This window comes from Arachis hypogaea, chromosome 7, assembly GCF_003086295.3.
Source record: "Arachis hypogaea cultivar Tifrunner chromosome 7, arahy.Tifrunner.gnm2.J5K5, whole genome shotgun sequence".
Classification (NCBI taxonomy): domain Eukaryota; kingdom Viridiplantae; phylum Streptophyta; class Magnoliopsida; order Fabales; family Fabaceae; genus Arachis; species Arachis hypogaea.
The window spans coordinates 50,813,467-50,836,105 of record NC_092042.1 but is presented as its reverse complement, the minus strand read 5'-3'; the positions used below and the strand labels follow the sequence as shown (position 1 = coordinate 50,836,105).

The 22,639-nt window shown below is 36.0% G+C and overlaps 1 pseudogene; it reads left to right on the top strand.

Moving 5' to 3' along the window:
• The first annotated feature begins 1,212 nt into the window (after positions 1–1,212).
• On the top strand, positions 1,213–3,210 carry LOC112704080 (small ribosomal subunit protein uS2-like; annotated as a pseudogene).
• The last annotated feature ends 19,429 nt before the right edge of the window (positions 3,211–22,639 follow it).

Below are 22,639 nucleotides of genomic sequence, written 5' to 3'. Positions count from 1 at the left end.
CTCAACTGATTGATTGTGCGAAATAGGTAGGGTTGTCAAACGGGCTAGTCCAGCCTATTTAGGTCCAGCTCATTATGCTCGTGGGTTAAATAAGTTGGACCGTTTAAGACCGCTTCATTTGCGAGCCATAAATTTTCTGCCCAAACTGTTTATGCTCAGCCCGTTTATCCTTTTATTTTATTTTTTGAAAATATTTTGATAAAAATATCACTTTTAGGTACAAAATCTTTAAAAAAATACTATTTTTTTAGTTGATGGGTTAGATTTTCGAATCGGATAGAAAGAAATGTTAGCTAAAAGTGCTCTTTTTTTTGAAAAAATGTAAAAGAATAAACGGGCCACCCGTTTGGTCTGTGGGCTAGCCCATTTAATCCGTCATTTTTTTTGGTTGATCGGGCTCAGTCCGTTTAACCCGAAATTTAAACGGACTTAATTTTAGAGGCAAAGCCTGCCCATTTAAATGGGTGACTGAGCTGGCCTGATGGGTTTGGCCCATTTTAACGGCCCCTAGAAATAGAGGTGCACATAGTCTAGTCCGACCCAAAGACCCGATCTGGCCTCAAGCAATTTAGGGACTAATTTGGTGTGATTTCATCGAGTCTAGGGTCGGGTAAGGGTCTCAAAAATAGACCCGGTCATTATTTCGGGTCAGGTCCAGATCAAGGCGAACTCGGCTTCACCCAATCCATGTGCATCCTAAGGGAACTAAAAAAGATATATATGTTTTAAATTAATTTTAATATTAGGTTATATTAAATATAAGCTTATTGTTTTATTTTTAATCACTTGTTGAATTAAAAAATAGATCAAAGAAGCATCAAATTAGAATTTATGGACAAATTCAAATTCAAATATAGATATCAAATTTTCGGTAACAAATTTCTTCTTTATAAATAATTGCATCATAAATAAGTTTTTTTTATAAATTATTGTTAAAACTTTAGAGATTTAGTTTTAACCTGATTTAAACTCAATATAATTATGGCCCAAAAATATTTAGATTTTATCATATCTAAAACCAAACTAAAATCTAAAAAATAAACCTGATATATATTTCGAGTCGGATCTGAGTTAGAACAAACCCGGTTTTCCCTTAGCATGAAGACCCTAGTGAGAAAAATAGCGCTTTTAAAACCCTAAATCGTGAAACCTTCTTCCTTTATAACTTCAAATGCTACAAATCTCTCAAGAGACCAACTCTCCTCCCCAACAATGGCCACTTCCGCCGCCACAAATGCCACAGTGTCGCGCCAGCTCTCGCAGAAGGAGCAAGACATCCAAATGATGCTCGCAGACGAGGTTCATCTCGGAACCAAAAACTGTGACTTCCAGATGGAACGCTACGTTTTCAAGCGCCGCAATGATGGTAACCCACGCTTCTTTTGATAGTTTCTTTGGGGTTATACGACTAGTTTAGTTCTTGAAATCTAATGAAGAATGCATATTTGTGTAGTTTCTTTCAGGTCTAGATACTCTTTGCACTTCAATGAGTTTAGCATTTTTTCTTCTATTTATCTTTTCGTGTGTATGGTTCTTTTTCTGGGAGGCATTTTTATTAGTTTGTTATAGACTAGTGTTTGTCAATTGTTCTCGATTTGGTTTGTGCTATTGATTGAAAGGGTCAATTTAATTATTAATAAGGATTTTGACATGAATATATGTACTTGTATTATAACATTGTTTTCAAAACAGCTTATTATCATAATTTTACCAATGAGTTTCTGATGAAAAAGCAACTTTTATCCTAAAATTTATGAAACATATACATGCCTTTAATCTTTCCGATGCTTCCCTTTGCAGTAGGAAAATATTTTTATGGCTTGGTTGATTTTTTGTATTCCTTGTCCCCAGGTATTTACATAATTAACCTTGGCAAGACATGGGAGAAGCTCCAACTTGCTGCTAGGATTATTGTTGCCATTGAGAACCCTCAGGACATCATTGTTCAGTCTGCTAGGCCATATGGTCAGAGGGCAATCTTGAAATTTGCCCAATACACGGGTGCAAATGCAATTGATGGAAGGCACACTCCTGGAACATAAACTAATTAGGTGCAGACATCCTATAACGAGCCTCGCCTACTCATTCTGACTGATCCAAGGACTGATCATCAGGTGCCACTTTTTTTAGATGTTGAGTGTAGTGGTGTATGTTGTTTCACAATTAACTGTCAATATGTTTTTATGGGAGTTTGAAATTCTGTTATTAGATCTCATTTTGAGTTTGCTTTTCTATTTTTTTTAAAAAAATATGTGCAGCCCATTGAGGAAGGTGCTCTTGGAAATATTCCGACCATTGCCTTCTGCGACACTGATTCTTCGATGCGCTATGTTGATGTTGGCATTCCTGCCAATAACAAGGGGAAGCATAGTATTGGTTGTCTGTTTTGGTTATTAGCAAGGATGGTTCTGCAGATGAGGGGTACTATTCGTCCAGGGCTTAAGTGGGATGTGATGGTAAACTAATTTTTGCTATTACCGGGTTGAACTATTATTATTTTGTAGCTCTTTTAGATTTATGTGTTTCCCAGTGTTTGCATTGCAAATGTCTCATCTCGTATGCACTTATTTAGAACAATCTTTCTTGCAGTACATACAGGTGTAAAAAATTTGGGTAATTCACATGATAAAATAGTTTGGGGTTCAAAATTATGCAAATGTCCTAAACCAATTTTGTTACACGCCTGTCCTAAATACCTTTATGTAATTTACTACTCAGCATGCTAAATCGAATTCATCTAATTTGATTTATTGTTGGAGAAGCATGTAATATGTAAATCGAATTAATCTTATTTGTCTTACCACTATTTGATCTACTATGTATATGTTGTATAGTGGTAAATCGAATCAGATTAATTCGATTTACATATTACACATTTGATTCGATTTACATAAAGGTGTTTAGGACAAGCGTGTAGCAAAAATTGGTTTAGAACATATGCGTAATTTTGAACCCCAAACTTTTTATTCATCTGAATTACCCAAAAAATTTTATATTTTATCAAAAGATAGTAGTCTTATTATGTTGTTTCCTTTGAACCTTAGCTAAATTATGTCAACTTTTCATGTGTAGGTGGATTTATTCTTCTATAGAGAACCTAAAGAGGCCAAGCAACAAGAGGAACAGGAATTACCAGCTGCCTCAGAATATGCCATTCAAGATTTTGGTGCTGCTGGCATTGCTGGCTTCCCTGCAGCTGATGGGGAATAGGGGAAGATGCACGAAATTGTGATACACAATTTTGATACAACTAACCAGCAAGTGCACTAGGTCATCCAAGTAATACCTTACGTGAGTAAGGATCGATCCCACGGAGATTGTCAGCTTGAAACAAGCTATGGTCATCCAGTAAATCTCAGTCCGGTGGATTTAGAATGTTATGAGAGTTTAGATAATTAAAAGATAAATAAAACATAAAATGAGATAGGGATACTTATGCAATTCATTGGTGGGAATTTCAGATAAGTGTATGGAGATGCTTTGTTGCTCCTGAACTTTTGCTTTCCTATTGCCTTCATCCAATCATTCATACTCCTTTCCATGGCAAGCTGTATGTTGGAGGATCACCGTTGACTACCATCTGTCCTCTTAGTGAAAATGGTCTGGCTACGGGTTACGTAGGGCTAATCATTTGTCAGTTCTCACTTGTGTTGGAATAAGATCCAATGATCCTTTTGCGCACTGTCACTGCATCCAACAGTCATGAGTTTGAAGCTCGTCACAGTCATCCCATCCCAGATTCTACTCGAAATACCACAGACAAGGTTTAGACTTTCTGGATCTCAAAAATGCTGCCAATTGGTTCTAGCTTATACCACGAAGACTCTGAATTCACGGAATTGAAAAGCTCTATTGTGAGAAGAGGCAATCATGTGTCGTGAACCAGGAACCCAAGAGATACACACTCAAGCTCTCGTAGATAGAATAGAAGTGGATGTCAGGCACGCGTTTATAAGGGAGGATGATGATGAGTGTCACGGATAATCACATCCATAAGGTTGAAGTACGAGTGAATATCTTAGAATAAGATAAGCGTGAATTGAATAGAAAAATAATAGTACTTTGCATTGATTCATGAGGAATAGCAGAGCTCCACACCTTAATCTCTGAAGTGTAGAAACTCCACTATTGAAAATACAAAAGTGATAAAGGTCCAGGTATGGCCGAATGGCCAGCCCCCAAAACGTGATCAAGAGATCAAAAGTGATCCAAAGATAGTCTTAAAAATGATCTAAAGATGTGAATACAATAGTAAAAAGTGCTATTTATACTAAACTAGTAAACTAGGTTTACAGAAAATGAGTAGATAGTGCAGAAATCCACTTCCGGGGCCCACTTGGTGTGTATTTGGGCTGAGCAATAAAGTTTTCACGTGCATAGGCTCTTCTTGGAGTTTAAATGCCAGTTTTGGTGCTAGTTTGGGCGTTTAACTCCAGCTTTGGTGCCAGTTCTGGCATTTTACGCCAGAAAATGGTCTCTGGTGGGCGTTTGGACGCTAATTTGGGCCATCAAATCTCGAAAAAAGTATTGAGTATTATATATTGCTGGAAAGCCCAAGATGTCTACTTTCCAACTCAATTGAGAGCGCACCAATTGGGTTTCGATAGCTCCAGAAAATCCACTTTGAGTGCAGGGAGATCAGAATCCAACAACATATGCAGTCCTTTCTCAGCCTCTGAATCAGATTTTTGCTCAGGTCCCTTAATTTCAGCCAGAAAATACCTGAAATCACAGTAAAACACACAAACTCATAGTAAAGTCCAGAAATGTGATTTTTGCATAAAAACTAATAAAAATATACTAAAAAGTAACTAAAATATACTAGAAACTACCTAAAAATAATGCCAAAAAGTGTATAAATTATCCGCTCATCACAATACCAAACTTAAATTGTTGCTTGTCCCCAAGAAACTAAAAACAATATAAGATAAAAAGAAGAGAATATACAATAAATTCCAAAATATCAATGAAGCTTAGTTCTAATTAGATGAGCGGGACTTGTAACTTTTTGCTTCTGAACAGTTTTGGCATCTCACTTTATCCTTTGAAATTCAGAATGATTGGCATCTATAGGAACTCAGAATTAAGATAGTGTTATTGATTCTCCTAGTTCAGTATATTGATTCTTGAACACAGCTACTTATGAGTCTTAGCCGTGACCCTAAGCATCTTGTTTTCCAGTATCATCACCGGATACATAAATGCCACAGACACATAACTGGGTGAACCTTTTCAGATTGTGACTCAGCTTTGCTAGAGTCCCCATTTAGAGGTGTTCAGAGTTCTTAAGCACACTCTTTTTGCTTTGGATCACGACTTTAACCACTCAGTCTCAAGCTTTTCACTTGGACCTTCATGCCACAAGCACGTAGTTAGGGACAGCTTGATTTAGCCACTTAGGCCAAGATTTATTCCTTTGGGCCCTCCTATCCACTGATGCTTAAAGCCTTAGATCCTCTTTTTCTGCTTGCTTCTCTTTTTCTTCTTTCTCTTTCTCTTTTTTTTCGGCAAGCTTTGTATTTTTCACTGCTTTTTCTTGTTTCAAGAATCAATTTTATGATTTTTCAGATTATCAATAACATTTCTCTTTTTTCATTATTCTTTCAAGAGCCAACAATTTTAACATTCTTAAACTTCATTATAAAAAATATGCACTGTTCAAGCATTCATTCAGAAAGCAAAAAGTATTGCCACCACATCAAAATAATTAAACTAATTTCAAGATAAAATTTGAAATTCATGTACTTTTTGTTCTTTTGCAATTAGAAGCATTTTTCATTTAAGAAAGGTGAAGGATTTATGGGACATTCATAACTTCAAGGCATAGACATTAGACACTAATGATCATGTAATAGAGACACAAACAGAGATAAATATAAAGCATAGGAAACTGAAAAACAAAAACATAAGAACAAGGAAATTAAAGAATGGGTCCACCTCAGTGATGGCAGCTAGTTCTCCTTCTTGAAGATCCTATGGAGTGCTTGAGCTCCTCAATGTCTCTTCCTTGCCTTTGTTTCTCTTCCCTCATGGCTCTTTGGTCTTCTCTAATTTCATGGAGGATGATGGAATACTTTTGGTGTTCCATCCTTAGTTGCTCCATATTGGAACTCAAATCCCCTAAAGAGGTATTGAGTTGCTCCCAATAGTTGTGTAGAGGAAAATGCATCCCTTGAGGTATCTTAGGGATTTCTTGATGAGGGACTTCCTCATGCGCTTGTTGAGGTCCATGAGTGGGATTTTTTTGTTTACTCCATCCTCTTCTCCTAATCTCATGTCAGATCTCTGGATATTCGTTCCTTTTGAGATTGAAGGGGACCTCAGGTATCACCTTCTTCTTGGCCACAACTTCATAGAAGTGGTCTTGATGGACCTTTGAGATGAACCTTTCGATCTCCCATGACTCGGAGGTGGAAGCAATTGCCTTCCTTTTCCTCTTTCTTGAGGTTTCTTCGGCCTTAGGTGCCATTAGTTGTTATGGAAAATTAAAAAACAAAGCTTTTTTCACACTAAACTTAAGAGGTTTGCTCGTCCTCGAATAAAAGAAGAAAGAAGAGAGTAGTAGAAGAAGAAGAAAAGTGGGAGATGGAGGCTTGAAAGGGTTCAGCCAAGGGGAGTTTTGAGTGTATGTGATGTGTAAAAATGAAGGAGTAAGGAGAGGTATTTATAGGGTAAGATGGGGAGTTGGTTCGTGTGAGAATGGGTGGGTTTGGGAGGAAAATTGTTTGAATTTGAGTGGGTGGGGGTAGGTGGGTTGTATGATGGGTTTTTGGGAATTAGGGGATGGATGTGAGTGGTGAAGAGAATATGGGGAAGAGGGTAAGATTTGATAGGTAAGTGGTGTTTTAGGTAGAGTGCTATAGAGAGGTGTAAAGAGGAAAGAGAGTGAGGTAGGGTAGGTAGGGATCCTGTGGGGTCCATAGATCCTGAGGTGTCAAGGATTTTGCATCCCTGCACCTTACTGGCGTTAAACGCCCCTCTGTATGCCTTTCTGGCGTTTAAACGCCAAGTTGCTGCCCTTCTCTGGCATTTAAACGCCAGTCTACTGTCCTTTTCTGGCGTTTAAATGCCAGTCTGCTGCCCTTTTTGGCATTTAAATGCCAGAATACTGCCCATTTCTGGCGTTTAAACGCCCAGAATGGTTCCAGGCTGGGCGTTAAACACCCATTTTGGTATCCTTACTGGTGTTTAAACGCTAGTAAGCTCATTCTACAGGGTGTGCTATTTTTGATGCTGTTTTTTATTTTTTTTAATTTTTGCAGTTGTTTTTGTGACTCCACATGATCATGATCCTAAAGAAAACATAAAATAACATAGATAAAAATAAAATTGGGTTGCCTCTCAATAAGCGCTTCTTTAATTAATAGCTTGACAGTGAGCTCTTTTCAGAGCTTCACAGATGCTCAGAGCATGATTGTGGCCTCCCAACACCAAACTTAGAGTTTGAGTGTGGGGGCTCTGTTTGACTCGGAATTGAGAGAAGCTTTTCATGCTTATTCTCCATGTTTACAGAAGAAGATCCTTGAGCCTTAAACATAAGGTAGTCCTCATTCAATTGAAGGACTAACTATCCTCTGTTCACATCAATCACAGCCCTTGCTGTGGCTAAGAAGGGTCTTCCAAGGATGATGAATTCATCCTCATCCTTCCCAGTGTCTAGGATTATGAAGTCAGCAGGGATGTAAAGGCCTTCAACCTTTACCAAGACATCCTCTACAAGTCCATAAGCCTGTTTCTTTGATTTGTCTGCCAGCTCTAGTCAGATTCTTACAGCTTGTACCTCAAATATCCATAGTTTCTCTATTACAGAGAGTGGCATGAGATTTACACTTGACCCTAGGTCACACAGAGCCTTCTCAAAGGTCATGGTGTCAATGGTGCAAGGTATTAAAAACCTTCCGGGATCCGGTTTCTTTTGAGGTATCTTCAGCTGAACCAAGGCGTTTAGTTCATTAATGAGCAATGGAGGTTCATCCTCCCAAGTCTCATTACCAAATAACTTAGCATTCAGCTTCATGATTGCTCCTAAATACTGAGCAACTTGCTCTTCAGTAATAACTTCATCTTCTTCAGAGGAAGAATACTCCTCAGAGCTCGTGAATGGTAATAGGAAGTTTAGTGGAATCTCTATGGTCTCTAGATGAGCCTCAAACTCCTTTGGTTCCTCAATAGGGAACTCCTTGTTGGCCAGTGGGCATCCCATGAGGTCTTTCTCACTGGGAATCACTTCCTTTCCTTCCTCTACAGGTTCGGCCATGTTGGACGTGTAGATGGCCTTGCACTCTCTTTTTGGATTCTCTTTTGTATTGCTTGGGAGAGTACTAGGAGGAGTTTCAGTAACTCTTTTACTCAGCTGACCCACTTGTGCCTCCAAATTTCTGATGGAGGACCGTGCCTCAGTCATGAAACTGAGAGTGGCCTCAGATAGATCAGAGACTATGTTTGCTAAGCTAGAGAGGCTCTGCTCAAAATTCTCTGTCTGTTACTGAGAAGATGATGGAAAAGGTTTGCTATTGCCAAACCTATTTCTCCCACCATTATTGTTATTGAAGCCTTGTTGAGGCTTCTGTTGATCTTTCCATGAGAAATTTGGATGATTTCTCCATGAAAGATTATAGGTGTTTCCATAGGATTCTCCCATGTAATTCACTTCTTCCATTGTAGGATTCTCAGGGTCATAAGCTTCTCCTTCAAAGGAGGCTTCTTTAGCACTGCCGGATGCAGCTTGCAATCCAGTCAGATTCTGAGAAATCATATTGACTTGCTGAGTAAATATTTTGTTTTGAGCCAATATGGCATTCAAAATATCAATCTCAAGAACTCCTTTCTTCTGAGCCATCCCATTATTCACAGGATTTCTTTCAGAAGTATACATGAAATGGTTATTTGCAACCATCTCAATGAGTTCCTGGGCTTCTGTAGGTTTTTTCAGATGAAGGGATCCACCAACATAATGATCTAGTGACATCCTTGATATTTCAGACAGACCATCATAGAATATACATATGATGCTCCATTCTAAAAACATGTCAGAAGGACACCTTTTGGTTAATTGCTTGTATCTTTTCCAAGCTTTATAGAGGGATTCACCTTCCTTCTGTCTGAAGGTTTGGACGTTCACTCTGAGCTTACTCATCTTTTGAGGTAGAAAGAATTTGGTCAAGAAAGCATTGACCAGTTTGTCCAAGAGTTTAGGCTTTCTCTAGGTTGTGAGTCCAACCATGTTCTAGCTCTGTCTCTTACAGCAAAGGGGAAAAGCATAAGTCTGTAGACCTCGGGATCAACCCCATTGGTCTTAACAGTATCACAGATTTGTAAGAATTCAACTAAGAACTGATGAGGATCTTCCGATGGAAGTCCATGAAACTTGCAATTTTGCTGCATTAGAGAAACTAATTGAGGTTTAAGCTCAAAGTTGTTTGCTCCAATGGTAGGAATTGAGATGCTTCTTCCATAGAAGTTGGAAGTTGGTGCAGTATAGTCACCAAGCATCTTCCTTGCACCTCTGCCATTGTTATTGGGTTCGTCCATGTCTTTTTCTTTTTTGAAAATTTCTGTCAGGTCCTCTCCAGAGTGTTGTGCTTTAGCTTCTCTTAGCTTCCTCTTCAGAGTCCTTTCAGGTTCAGGATCAGCTTCAGCAAGAATGTCTTTATCCTTGTTCCTGCTCATATGAAAAAGAAGAGAATAGAAAAGAAGAGGATTCCTTTATGTCACTGTATAGAGATTTCTTTATGTGAGTAGAAAAAGAAAAGAATAGAAGAATGAGGTAGAGGGAGAATGAGAAGAATTCGAACACAGAGGGAGAGAGAGGGTTTGAATTATGAGTAGAAGAGAAGTGTTAGTTGATAAATAAAATAAATAGAAAGAAAAAGGAAAAATATTTTTGTTTTTATTTTAATTATTGGTTAGTATTCGAAAATTAAGAAAAGAAATAAAATAAAATTAGAGTTTAAAACAATTAGTTAATTAAAAAGATTTTTGAAAAGAGGAAGGTGATTTTCGAAAATGAGAAGTGAAAAAGTAGTTAGGTGGTTTTGAAAAGATAAGAAATAGTAAGTTTTGAAAAGATGAGAAGCTAGAAAAAGATTTTGAAATTAAAATTTGAAAAAGATATGATTTGAAAAAGATTTGATTTTAAAATTGATGACTTGACTAACAAGAAATTAAAAGATATGATTCTAAAATTGAAAGATTAAACCTTTCTTAACAAGAAAGTAACAAACTAGAAATTTTTTGAATCAAATCCTTAAATGTTAGTAAAGTTTTCGAAAATATGAGATGGAAATAAGAAAAAGATTTTGAAAATCAATTTTTTAAATTTTCAAAAATATTAAGAAGAAAAATGAAAAAGATTTGATTTTTGAAAAAGATTTGAAAAGATAGAATTTTTAAGTTGAAATTTTGACTTACTAACAAGAAACAAATAAATTTTAAAAATCTTTGACTAAGTCAACCCAAAATTTCGAATTTTATGAGTGAAATAAGGAAAAGATATATATATTTTTGAATTTTAATGAGGAAAGAGAAAAACAACAAAAAGACTCAAGACCTAAAAATTTTGGATTAAAACCAATGATGCATGCAAGAACACTTTGAATGTCAAGATGAACACCAAGAACACTTTGAAGATCAAGATGAACATCAAGAACTTATTTTTGAAAATATTTTGAAAAGAATGACATGCAAGACACCAAACTTAAAATTTTTTAAACTTTTGATTCTAAGAATTCAAAAATGCATATGAAAAACAAGAAAAGACACAAAACAAGAAAATTTTAAGATCAAACAAGGAGACTTTATCAAGAACATCTTGAAGATCGTGAAGAACACAATGCATGAGATTTTTCGAAAATCTTGGGAAAATTTGAAAACATACAATTGACACCAAACTTACGATTTGACACTAGACTCAAACAAGAAACACAATATTTTTTTGGTTTTTTTTAAAAAAAAAACTTTTTGAAAAGAAAAATAAAAGTTGAAACAAGAAAGAAAAATTACCCAATCTAAGCAACAAGATGAACCGTCAGTTGTCCAAACTCGAACAATCCCCGACAAACGGCGCCAAAAACTTGGTGCACGAAATTATGATACACAATTCAGATACAACTAACCAGCAAGTGCACTGGGTCGTCCAAGTAATACCTTACGTGAGTAAGGGTCGATCCCACGGAGATTGTCGGCTTGAAGCAAGCTATGGTCATCCTGTAAATCTCAGTCGGGCAGATTCAGAATGTTATGGGAATTTCAGATAAGCGTATGGAGATGTTTTGTTGCTCCTGAACTTCTGCTTTCCTATTGCCTTCATCCAATCATTCATACTCCTTTCCATGGCAAGCTGTATGTTGGCGGATCACCGTTGTCAATGGCTACCGTCCGTCTTCTCAGTGAAAATGGTCTGGCTACGGGTTACGTAGGGATAATCATCTATCAGTTCTCACTTGTGTTGGAATAAGATCCAATGATCCTTTTACGCACCGTCACTGTGCGCAACATTCATGAGTTTGAAGCTCATCACAGTCATCCCATCCCAGATCCTACTCGCAATACCACAGACAAGGTTTAGACTTTTCGGATCTCAAGAATGCTACCAATTGGTTCTAGCTTATACCACGAAGACTCTGATTTCACGGAATTGAAAGGCTCTGTTGTTAGGAGAGGCAATCATGCATCGTGAACCAGGAACCTAAGAGATACACACTCAAGCTCTCACAGATAGAACGAAAGTGGTTATCAGGCACGCGTTCATAAGGGATGATGATGATGAGTGTCACGGATCATCACATCCATCAGGTTGAAGTACGAGTGAATATCTTAGAATAAGAATATGCGTGAATTGAATAGAAAAATAATAGTATTTTGCATTGATTCATGAGGAATAGCAGAGCTCCACACCTTAATCTATGAGGTGTAGAAACTCCACCGCTGAAAATACAAAAGTGATAAAGGTCCAGGCCTGACTGAATGGTCAGCCCCCAAAACGTGATCAAGAGATCAAAAGTGATCCAAAGATTAGTCTCAAAAATGATCTAAAGATGTGAATACAATAGTAAAAGGTGCTATTTATACTAAACTAGTAAACTAGGTTTCCAGAAAATGAGTAGATAGTGCAGAAATCCACTTCCGGGGCCCACTTGGTGTGTGTTTGGGCTGAGCAATGAAGCTTTCACGTGCATAGGCTCTTCTTGAAGTTCAAACGCCAATTTTGGTGCTAGTTTGGGCGTTTAACTCCAGCTTTGGTGCCAGTTCTGGAGTTTTACGCCAAAAAAGGGTCTCTAATGGGCGTTTGGACGCCAATTTGGGCCATCAAATCTCGAAAAAAGTATTGACGATTATATATTGCTGGAAAGCCCAAGATGTCTACTTTCCAACGCAATTGAGAGAGCACCAATTGGGTTTTTGGTAGCTCCAGAAAATCCACTTCAAGTGCAGGGAGGTCAAAATCCAACAGCATCTGCAGTCCTTTCTTAGCCTCTGAATCAGATTTTTGCTCAGGTCCCTCAATTTCAGCCAGAAAATACCTGAAATTATAGAAAAACACATAAACTCATAGTAAAGTCCAAAAATATAATTTTTGCATTAAAACTAATAAAAATATACTAAAAATTATCTAAAACATACTATAAACTACCTAAAAATAATGTCAAAAAGCGTATAAATTATCCGCTCATCAGGGGGCTGTTACAGCTGAACATTCCTGGACTGAACCAATTTCTCAACAACCCATTGCAGCTGCTCCTGCTAACTGGGCCGCAGACGCGGGTAAGAATAATTGTTTCCACTTTGGATCTGTTAGTCACATGTGTGACTTAAGTTCAATTTTATCTATTGAAATTTACTGTCTATCAAGTCTTTGTATTTGTTCTCCCATTAGTCTGTTTAATTTGATGCAACATAATTGTCGTATTTGCTTCTAATATGTTCTAGTCAAATAATTCTGGATTGTTGTTGTGTTGAATCGTTCTCCCTCAATATGCAAGAAAATCTGTGCGCCTTAACATAGTTCTATCGAAAACTGTGATGGCAATTTATTTGACCCAAGTTCTTTTGTATCCGCAGCTACAGGTGATTGGGAGCCAGTTCCAGCTCCACAAGCTTCCGTTCCTGCACCTGTAGGTGTTGCCCCCATTGGCTGGGAATAAGCACTCTTAAGGTTTAAGCACAACTCGTCAAAACTGTTTTGAAGAATTTTCTCTTCCTTTAGTGGTGTATTTTAACAAAACTGTTATTTTAGAGAGTAAAATTTTGTTTTATGTTCTTATTTAGTTAGTCCTTCAAAGATACTCAATATATTGAGAAAATTAGTGATCAATATCCGACATTCTTCGTTCTAATCAACGTTACCTTTAAAGTAGCATGGACATAATTGAAAATACTGTTTACATCAGCATTCTCTGTTATTTGCATTGATGATCAATTTTCTTTGCTGAAGTATTTCTTGTATTTCTTTAGGGTGTCTATGGAAATTCATAGAACTTGAAATAATCTAATTTGTAAATTAAATCTTATATTTGGAATAGATAAAATTCAAGAATTGATTATATTTTTAAATACATGAAATTTACAATATAATTAAGATTAAGTTTGAGGTAGCAGTTTTGGGGTGTTTATTAGTGGTGATGAAAAACTATGGGATAAATAAAAATTAAATTATTATATAGATATTTAAATCAACTTAATTTTTATTTTACATAAATTTAAATATACTTCATTTTTAATTCATTTCATTTCGAACCAAATGAAACTAATTTTAAAAATAGTTTCGGATACACTTTTAAGAAATGTACACTGATGAGCCAAAATTGATATACTTCTATTAGTGGTAAGTGAACTAAATTGCATCAAGTAATTGATATACTTGTATTAGTGACAAATGTACTAAATCGCATCAAGTAATACCACACTGAGTAGATATCATTCCTACGAGAATTAACTGATTAAAGTAAGCAACGTCTAATTAAATTTCTAATTAAGTCAATCAAACATTGATAAGAGAGTTGTGGATCTTGAATTAGAAGCAAGAACAGTGAAAAAGAGAATTGAGGGAACAAGAGAAGGCTTAGAGAATTAGGAAGTAATCAAAGATTGAAAATGTTAAAGATTTCGGAGATGTTATATTCTTAGAAAAAACAATGTTTGTGTTTCCTTACTTTGATTCAAGCAAAAATCTTTTCGCAACAAATTATTTATAATCAAATTCTAATTCCTTGACAATTTAATTTCTCTTAACTTAATTAATTGTCAATTCTTTGGTCAATTAATTAAGAGAAGAGGTGAAGAATGATTTCGATTTAAAGCTACACAATTTTTAAAATACTATTCCTAATCAAGTTAAAAATCATGAGAAATAGTTTAGAGTTAATTCCAATATTAAATTTTCTGAATTAAAAATAGAATCCAAGACATAATTAGAATATTTTTCAATACTTCTAACCATTAAAGATGAAGAACGAAACTCAATCTTAAAATAGTAGAAAAACATGAATCAAAATAAAGAAGACACTTGCATTACTGATCTATAAAAATAAAATAGAGCTCCTAACCTTTAACAAGAGAGGTTTAGTTACTCATGGTAGAGAAGAAAACAACTAAAACTAAAGAAGATGTTCAGTCAAAGATGGTGTCTATTTTGTGAACCTTGTTTACTTATTTATATCTAACTTCCCAACTAACTGAAATTTAAAAACTAATCTTATCTTTTAAGAGAAAGATAACTTATTTAAATTCAAATATAATCTAATCTAAATCCAAACAACCAAATCCTATCTTTCTAGAATAGGTTGTTGCTAACTAATCATTTAAATCTTGAATCTTGACTTGAATTGAAGCTTCCTAGGAGTTGGTTAGGCATTTGGTGCTAGGCTTGGTGTACTTAGTGCTGGGCTTTGAAGCACTTTGGATTGCTGAGAGTGAAAAGTGTACTTGGAGCTGGGCGCCCAGTACTTAAAAATTTGGTGGAGCTGGGCGCCATCTATAGGAGTTGGGCACCACCCCACTTGTGCTTCCTCTCAGGCATGAAGGCGCCCTGGCTCGAGGTGTGGGAGTTAGGCGCCAATCTTTGGAGCTATGCTCCTGATTTGGGCTCCCAGCTAGGCGCTGGGCTCAGTCTCTTTGAGCTTGGCGCCACCAAACTTGTTTTCTTATTTATTTCACTTTGATTTGCTTAATTATATCCTGAAAATAGTTATTCTAACACAACTCCAAACATATGATAAGTTATCAAAATTTCACTAAAAATATAAGAATTTTGATTAAAAACTAAGAAAACTAATGAAAAAGAAGCATAAAAACTACTTAAGATGACAAGTATAACTACACCAAACTTAAAATTTTGCTCGTTCTCAAGCAAAAAGAAAAGTAAACGGAGTTTAACTTAATGAAAAAGAATTGAAGAGTTCTTGAATTCAAGCCCAAATCAAAAGTGGGGTTATCGATGAACTCCTTAATTATAAATGGATTTTTCTTATCTTAAGGAGTCTTACATACTTGAAAATCAAGAATATTTCAAAAACTAAACTCCGGATCGTATTACGAGAATCCTTTTAGGAGTATATGATCCTCGAAGTATTTTGCTTACAATTTTAATCGAAAGTGATGTTTGAAGTTCTTGACTCTAGGGCTGCGTTTGTTTTCAGAGACAGAACAAAATATGACACTGAGACAGAGACAATAGAATGGAGACACTAAAAATTATCTTTTGTATATTATGTTTGGATACAATATACAAGAAATTAATGTAATGTCCTGTATTATGTTTGGATAGACATAGACAACACTAAGATATTATGCAAAATGACTAAAATAGCCATGTGATCCTAATTTTTTTGCATCAAGTACAAATTAATTTAATAAAAAAAAAGAGTATGTAGAATTATAGAAAATTACAAGAAAAATTGGTCTATGAACTAATAAGATAAAAATGATATTAAATTAACAAAATTAAAAATAAATAAAGTAACATAAAGTAGAAGAGTGAATTAACTCTCCATTAATACAGCATGCCCTAGAGAAGAGAATGAACGATAACAAGGAATAAATTAACTATCTAGTCAAAGTAAGAAATTCTACCAGAAAAAGAGAGTATCGGAATAAAAAAAAGAAAAAGAACGCAGAGATAGAGAAAGAGGAAGGAGAAGAGAGTACTTCTCTAAGAACTACGATGTAGAAAAGAAGCTCAAATCAGGAAAAATAAAAAGGGATAATAGTAGAATAATAAAAAATATCTATGGATAGAATGGGAAAAATTTTTGATAAAAAAGTCCGTTTTCACCTTCCCAAATCCCGTGTCCATCATTGTCCTTCGTAAGAGAGTGGACACAAAAATATAAATATTATCCTGAAGACAATGTGTTTAGTGTCCATGTCTCTGCCTCCAAACACATTTTAAATATCCGTTGTCCATGTCTTTGTATCCTGTCTTCGAAAATAAACGCTACCTAAGTGTTTTGTCTTAAGGTAGCTCTTACCAGGTTTTCAATCGATAATCCGAGCTAATTGGCCTAAGTTACCGGTGATAAAGCACCCCTCGAATCTAATTACTCAAGTCTCTCCTTGACACAATCAAACCACTAGCACATAATTAGGAATTTGTTCATCTAGACATAGATACCCAGAGTCTCCTTGGACTCTAAATGTTTGTTTCAAAGCAACTTTTTAATGTGGGCTTTCAACTGATAATCCTGAGCCAGTTGGCCAAAATTATTGGGTAATGAAGCACCTCTCGGATTTAATTTTCTAAGTCTCTACTTGAAATATAAACATCACATGAATATAACTGGGCTCTAGTTATTGGTATTCAGAGCCTTATTGCTTTTGAATATTTATGATTTTTTCATACATCTTTCTTTCTTTCTTTCTTTCTTTCTTTCTTTTTTTCTCCCTCTCTTTTTTTTTGCTTCAAAGATTTTGGATTTTTGGAATCTCATAATATGTCTCTAGAACTTTATTTTTGGAGATTCTGTCTCCCTTCTTTCAAGGCCATTCAAATACTTCAATTCATGGAATATAATAATGTTACTACTAACCACCACATTTCAATGAAATTTGTTTGTTAATTATTTAATTTCTTTTATTAAGGGTCACCCTCTTTACATCACTAGAGTATCCGAGAACAAGTATAAGTAATAAGAAAAAAAATAAAGAAACGAAAACATAATGCAAAGAAAGAAAAGAAAAACAAAAGAAATAGAAATAAAGTAAAAAAGAAAAAGAAAACGAAAGAAAAAAACTAACTACCACACATAAATAAAATTACCAATTTCATCATACATCATCATCTTCATTCTCAGTTTCGACTGCTTTCTCCGGGGTTTTGGTCACCATCTTCTTAGTCTTACACTTGTCTCCTCCCAAGGCCTCCAAGCTTCCTCTTTTCTTCTACTTCATGCCCACTCTTGATGTAGATGCTCAAAAGGAAAAGCTTGATGTGGGTGTGAGTGCTGGACGGTAGCACAGAGATATGTTGTTCTATCTATCATGTCCAACTGGAATTGTTGGAATTCTCGATAAAGCTGCTCCACGTTAATCCCATGGGTTTAGGGTTGACTGGGCCAACTTGAGGCTTAGGTGCAGAATGAGAAGGTTGCTATTGTGGTTCTTCTTGTTACCCCTTGATGTGTGAGCATCTTTCTCATCTTTTTCTAGTAAATTTGCATTTAAATTGTTAAGTTTAATCAAGAATTAATTGTCTTTTTAGCTACTATAAATGCTACTTTGAGTCTTGTGCAATTCTATTTATTTTAGCTGGAGAGTTATGCTGGTGTGGGGCTGGAACTATGCTGGGCGCACAAGCCCCACCACGCAGACGCGTCCCTGACGCGTTCGCATCGTTTTCCATCCTGGCTGTCCACGCGTACGCATCACTTGAAGTTCGTGCAATCCACGTATATGCGTGCCTCACGCGTACGCGTCGCATGCGACGCCCAATTAAACCACCTCAGTGCCTGATTTCAAATCATCCACCTCCCAAATCCTAATTCTCTCTTGTTCTTTTATTTTTTTATTCTTCTTTCATAATTTTAATTGCTTTTATGTCCCTCTCTATTTGCATTTCTTCTTTGCTTGAGGACAAGAAAACCTTTAAGTTTGGTGTTGACGCTTCGGTTATGGCTTTTCTGTCTAGCACCAATGGGAGAAGAATGTTTTTCATGAAGGAATGAGATGACCACCAGCATAACTAAGGTGATTGAGTTTCTTTCATTCTATTTCTCCTCCATTCTTATTTTGTTGTCTTCTGTTTTCTGTTGCTTTGATTGCTTGCATGATCTTTAGTACTTTTAGTCAAAAAAAAATTACCGCATGTATTGCTCACTAAGCTTGAATTTAAAAGAAAAAGAAGTGATGTATTGCATGAGAAATTGAGTTATATTTAAGAGTATTCTTATTTACTTAAATGTGGTGGTATTATTTGTGATTTTGAATGCATGACATGAACAGTGATATTTGAATTTGAATTAAAAGATGTTGATGTATAAGGAACAGGAATTTAGAGAATTATTATGACTTCTCAGCAACAAACAAAAATTTAATCCTTGAAGAAAAAAAAACAGCAAAAGAAAAAGAAACTATAAAAGCAAGGTCCAAGGCTCTGAGCATCAATGACTAGGGCGGTCAGACATGATTAAAAGCTCAAAGAGTTGTTTCCCTAGTCATATGCTTGTGGTGTGATTGTGTCAAGTAATACTTGAGACAGAACACTTAGAGTCGAGACCAAGTACGTTTAACAGATTATGCCAAAGGCTTTGAGCACCACTGTCTGGGAGTAACTGAAAAAAAAATCAGAATTTAAAGGAAGTTCCCCAGTTAAGTGCTTGTGGTGTTTCTGTGTTAAGTAACCCTTGAGACAAAACATTTAAAGTCACGGCTAGACTCAAGGAGCAAAGCACCAAAGAAAAATAAATTAAAGAAAATCATGCTATGTTCAAGGATTAAACTGGAGTATAAAGATCAGAGAATTCATAATATGATCCGGATTCTAATTCCGAATAACATTGACATTCCTCTGATTCAAAGGAGAGTGAGATGCCAAAACTGTTCAAAATTACAATGAATAAACCCCATTTTAAGAAGAGACATGAGCTTAATCGAACTCTCATTCTCATGCAAATTCACATCCCGAGCCTATGTTAGTTTTGGTTGCTTGAGGACAAGCAACAATTCAAGTTTGGTGTTGTGATACGTGAGCATCTTTCTCATCTTTTTCTAGTGAATTTGAATTTAAATTGTTAAGTTTAATCAAGAATTAATTGTCTTTTAGCCACTATGGATGCTACTTTGAGTCTTGTGCAATTCTGTTTATTTTGGGTAGCATTCAGCTGGATTTGATGGAGTTTTTGCAGCACAAGATTTAAAGGAGATGACAGCGAGGAGTGACGCGTGCGCGTGCGCGTGATTTGGAGCTTTCCATGGCGACGTGTGCACGTGCCTGACGCGTACGCATGAAAAGCGAAGTTGCACTGCACCGCGTACGCGTACTTAACGTGTACGCGTTACACGTGAAGAAGATCATCGACGCGTACGCGTGACTGACACGTACGCGTGACATGCGACACGTGCAGAAATTGCAGAAAACGCTAGGGGCAATTTCTGGGCCCCATTTTGGCACTCAAGTAACGCGCAGCTCTCTGCCAAGTTAGGCGCAGATCCAGTGAAGCCAAGTGGTCCCCAGGTTGCAAAACATGGATTATTTAATTGATTCTTATTCAAATTTGAATTTGAAAAGAGGAAAAGATATTATCTTAATTTTAGATATTAGATTTTAAATTAATTAGGATTAGTTATAAAAAGGAAAAAATTTTCTTCTTTAGAGGGATTCGAGGGGATTCCATTAGGGAATTCTATACCAATAAACATTTTGTATTCCACAGTTTACCTGAATCCTAGTTTTCTTTTCTGAGTCATGAGCAACTAAACCTCCATTGTTAAGGTTAGGAGCTCTGTCTATTGTATGGATTGATACTATTATTTTTCTATTTTAATTCATGTTTTGATTTATATTTCAAGAATTATTTTCGTTCTTTATTTTATGAATTTGGGTGGAACCGAAGTATGACCCATGTTCTAATTGAGTTCTTGTATAATTTGGAAAAGCTCTTTACTTGAACAACAGCTTGAAAATAATTTCTCCTAAATTTTTATTATTTGATTTAACAGGATATGTAACATATAATCCTCTTATTTTTGGATAATTAGTATTTTTGTGGCATATAAACTGGAATTTGATCATCACCCTCTAATTGGAATTAATTGACCAAGGAATTGACAGTTAATGAATTTTAGAGGAGACTAGGAAGGTCTAAGGAATTAGGGTCTAGTTACATATAGTTTGCCATGAATTAAATCTTGCATGATTAAAATAAATTAATAAAAAAAGTCAATCTAGAAATAGATAACTCTGAAGCCTTAACTATTTTCTCCCATATTTTATTCCCAACTTATTCACCTGCTGTCTTCAAACTCTTAATTTACTGTTTAATGCTCTTTGAACATCCAACACTCTTTTCTGTTTACCTAACTAAGTGGTTTAACCAATCATTGTTGCTTGATCTATCAATCCTCGTGGGATCGATCCTCACTCACATGAGGTATTACTTGGTACGACCTGGTGCACTTACCAGTTAGTTTGTGGGTTATAAATTATCACACCAGATTTTTGGCGCCGTTGTTGGTTAGTTTGTGAGTTATAAATTACCTTAGCATGGTATCTTTTTGCTCTTCTTTTCATTACAGCCACGGTGATAGGTCTTGAAAGTTTGATAGGGGTGTCTTGCTCAATGGACACCCCAATAACCTTACAAAGACGGTGGATGAGGCTTGAAAATTCAAGTCTTGACATTGAGTCGCTGCTTTGTGCCATAGTTTGAATGTGAGGGGGAATGAGATTATCCACTCTAATTTCTTTCCCAATTTTGATCGAGTAGATAATGACAGCTCGGTCCACTGTCACCTTAGAGTTGTTAGAGATAAGGACAAGTGAGTGTTGGATAAAATCCAATCACCCCTTGGTGATAGGGATGAGGTCTGACCTTTTCAATTGGTTTGGCAGTCCCCTTACATCAAATTTTTATTGTGTCCCAGGGACACAAATATCATTGAGTATATCTTGCTCTCTTCTGTTGTTCATCATCCTCAAGGTATATTCACAGCAGTTTAGAACAACTGAGCGAGATGGAGGAGGAAGGCGAGGAACCCTTCGAATACTCCGAGGCCCATAATCAATGGGTTGGTCTCGAACATAACTCATATAGGCCGGTTCCTCACCTTGAGCCTCCTCTTCATGGCTCAGCTAAGCATTAGCATAAAATTTATAGACCAAGATAAGGCCCATGTTTTTTGGTGGGTTTTCCAAGACTGTCTATTTCTGGTGGGAGATTTCAGCTTGAATTACCAAATACTCTTCCGATTTTAAATCGAATCTCACGTGGGAGATTATGGACTTCTACTTCACTCACATTCTATATTGGTTCTCATGCAATTGGGTTCAGAACCGTATGATGTCAAAAGATAGGGTGGCTGGTTCCTTCCCTTTCCTTTTCTTGGACAAAGACATTTTTGAGTTTTGTTTACACTTAGAAAAGTATAAGGCAAAACTACAACACCAAACTTAAAGTTTGGCTATGTGAAGAGAATGAAATATAAATGAAGAAAGAAGAAAATACTAAGTGTATTTGTGATGTGTAATGAATGGATGCATGCATGTGAATTTATAATGCATTGTGTGGTTATGAAGTCTCAGTAAAATATATGAAAAGAAAGTATGCAAAAAAAGAATAAGCATGCAATAAAAACTAAATGCTAATGTTCTAACTATTGAAAGTTAAAAATATATAGGTACAGAAGTAACATGCTAAACTTTCAATGCATGTGAATGAACATAATTAATCTTGAAGCGATTATCATGCATGCTTAATAATGAATTCTTTGGACAAAATAATTTATGATGGCAGAGAATAAAATAAAGAAACAGTGACTATGTATATGATGAATTTTTAAAGAAATTTTTTACTAATAAATTTAAAGAAAAAAGTTAAAGAAAATAGAATTAAAATATTTTAAAGAGAATGCATGTTTCAGGTATGCTTGGCGTTGGACACTAACCCTCGGAGTTAGACGTTGACTTCCAAGAAAACAATGGGGCCACTGGGCTTAAGGAGTGGGCGCAGGGCACCACTCGAATTTTGTGCCCTTAGGAGTCCTCCTTTGCTTTGGGCACTAGGCTCCCATAAGTGAAGCTAGGCGCCACCCTCTTCAATCTTTGAAGGAGTCTAACTCCCTCTTTGGGCGTTGGACTTCACACTTATCCTTATTTTTCTTTTCTTTTCTTAAAAATTTTGAAAAATAACGTAAACAAAAAAAATTGACAGAAAATTGCAAAAGAACAAAGAAGAAGAATAAGAAGAATGTAACTATGAAATGATTAAATGAAAAAGAAATGCAAAAGATATTAATTGTAGTTGGGTTGCCTCCCAACAAGCACTCTTTTAACGTCACTAGCTTGACGTTGAATCTTCTAGGTTGGGAGTTGAATTAGGTTATGACATCTTCTTCTAATGCAATCCTCCATTAATTGTGCATTCTCTAGCTCTTCTTCCTCATCCATTTCAGAATCTATGAGTTGAAGAGGGTTTTTAAGAGCTCCTCT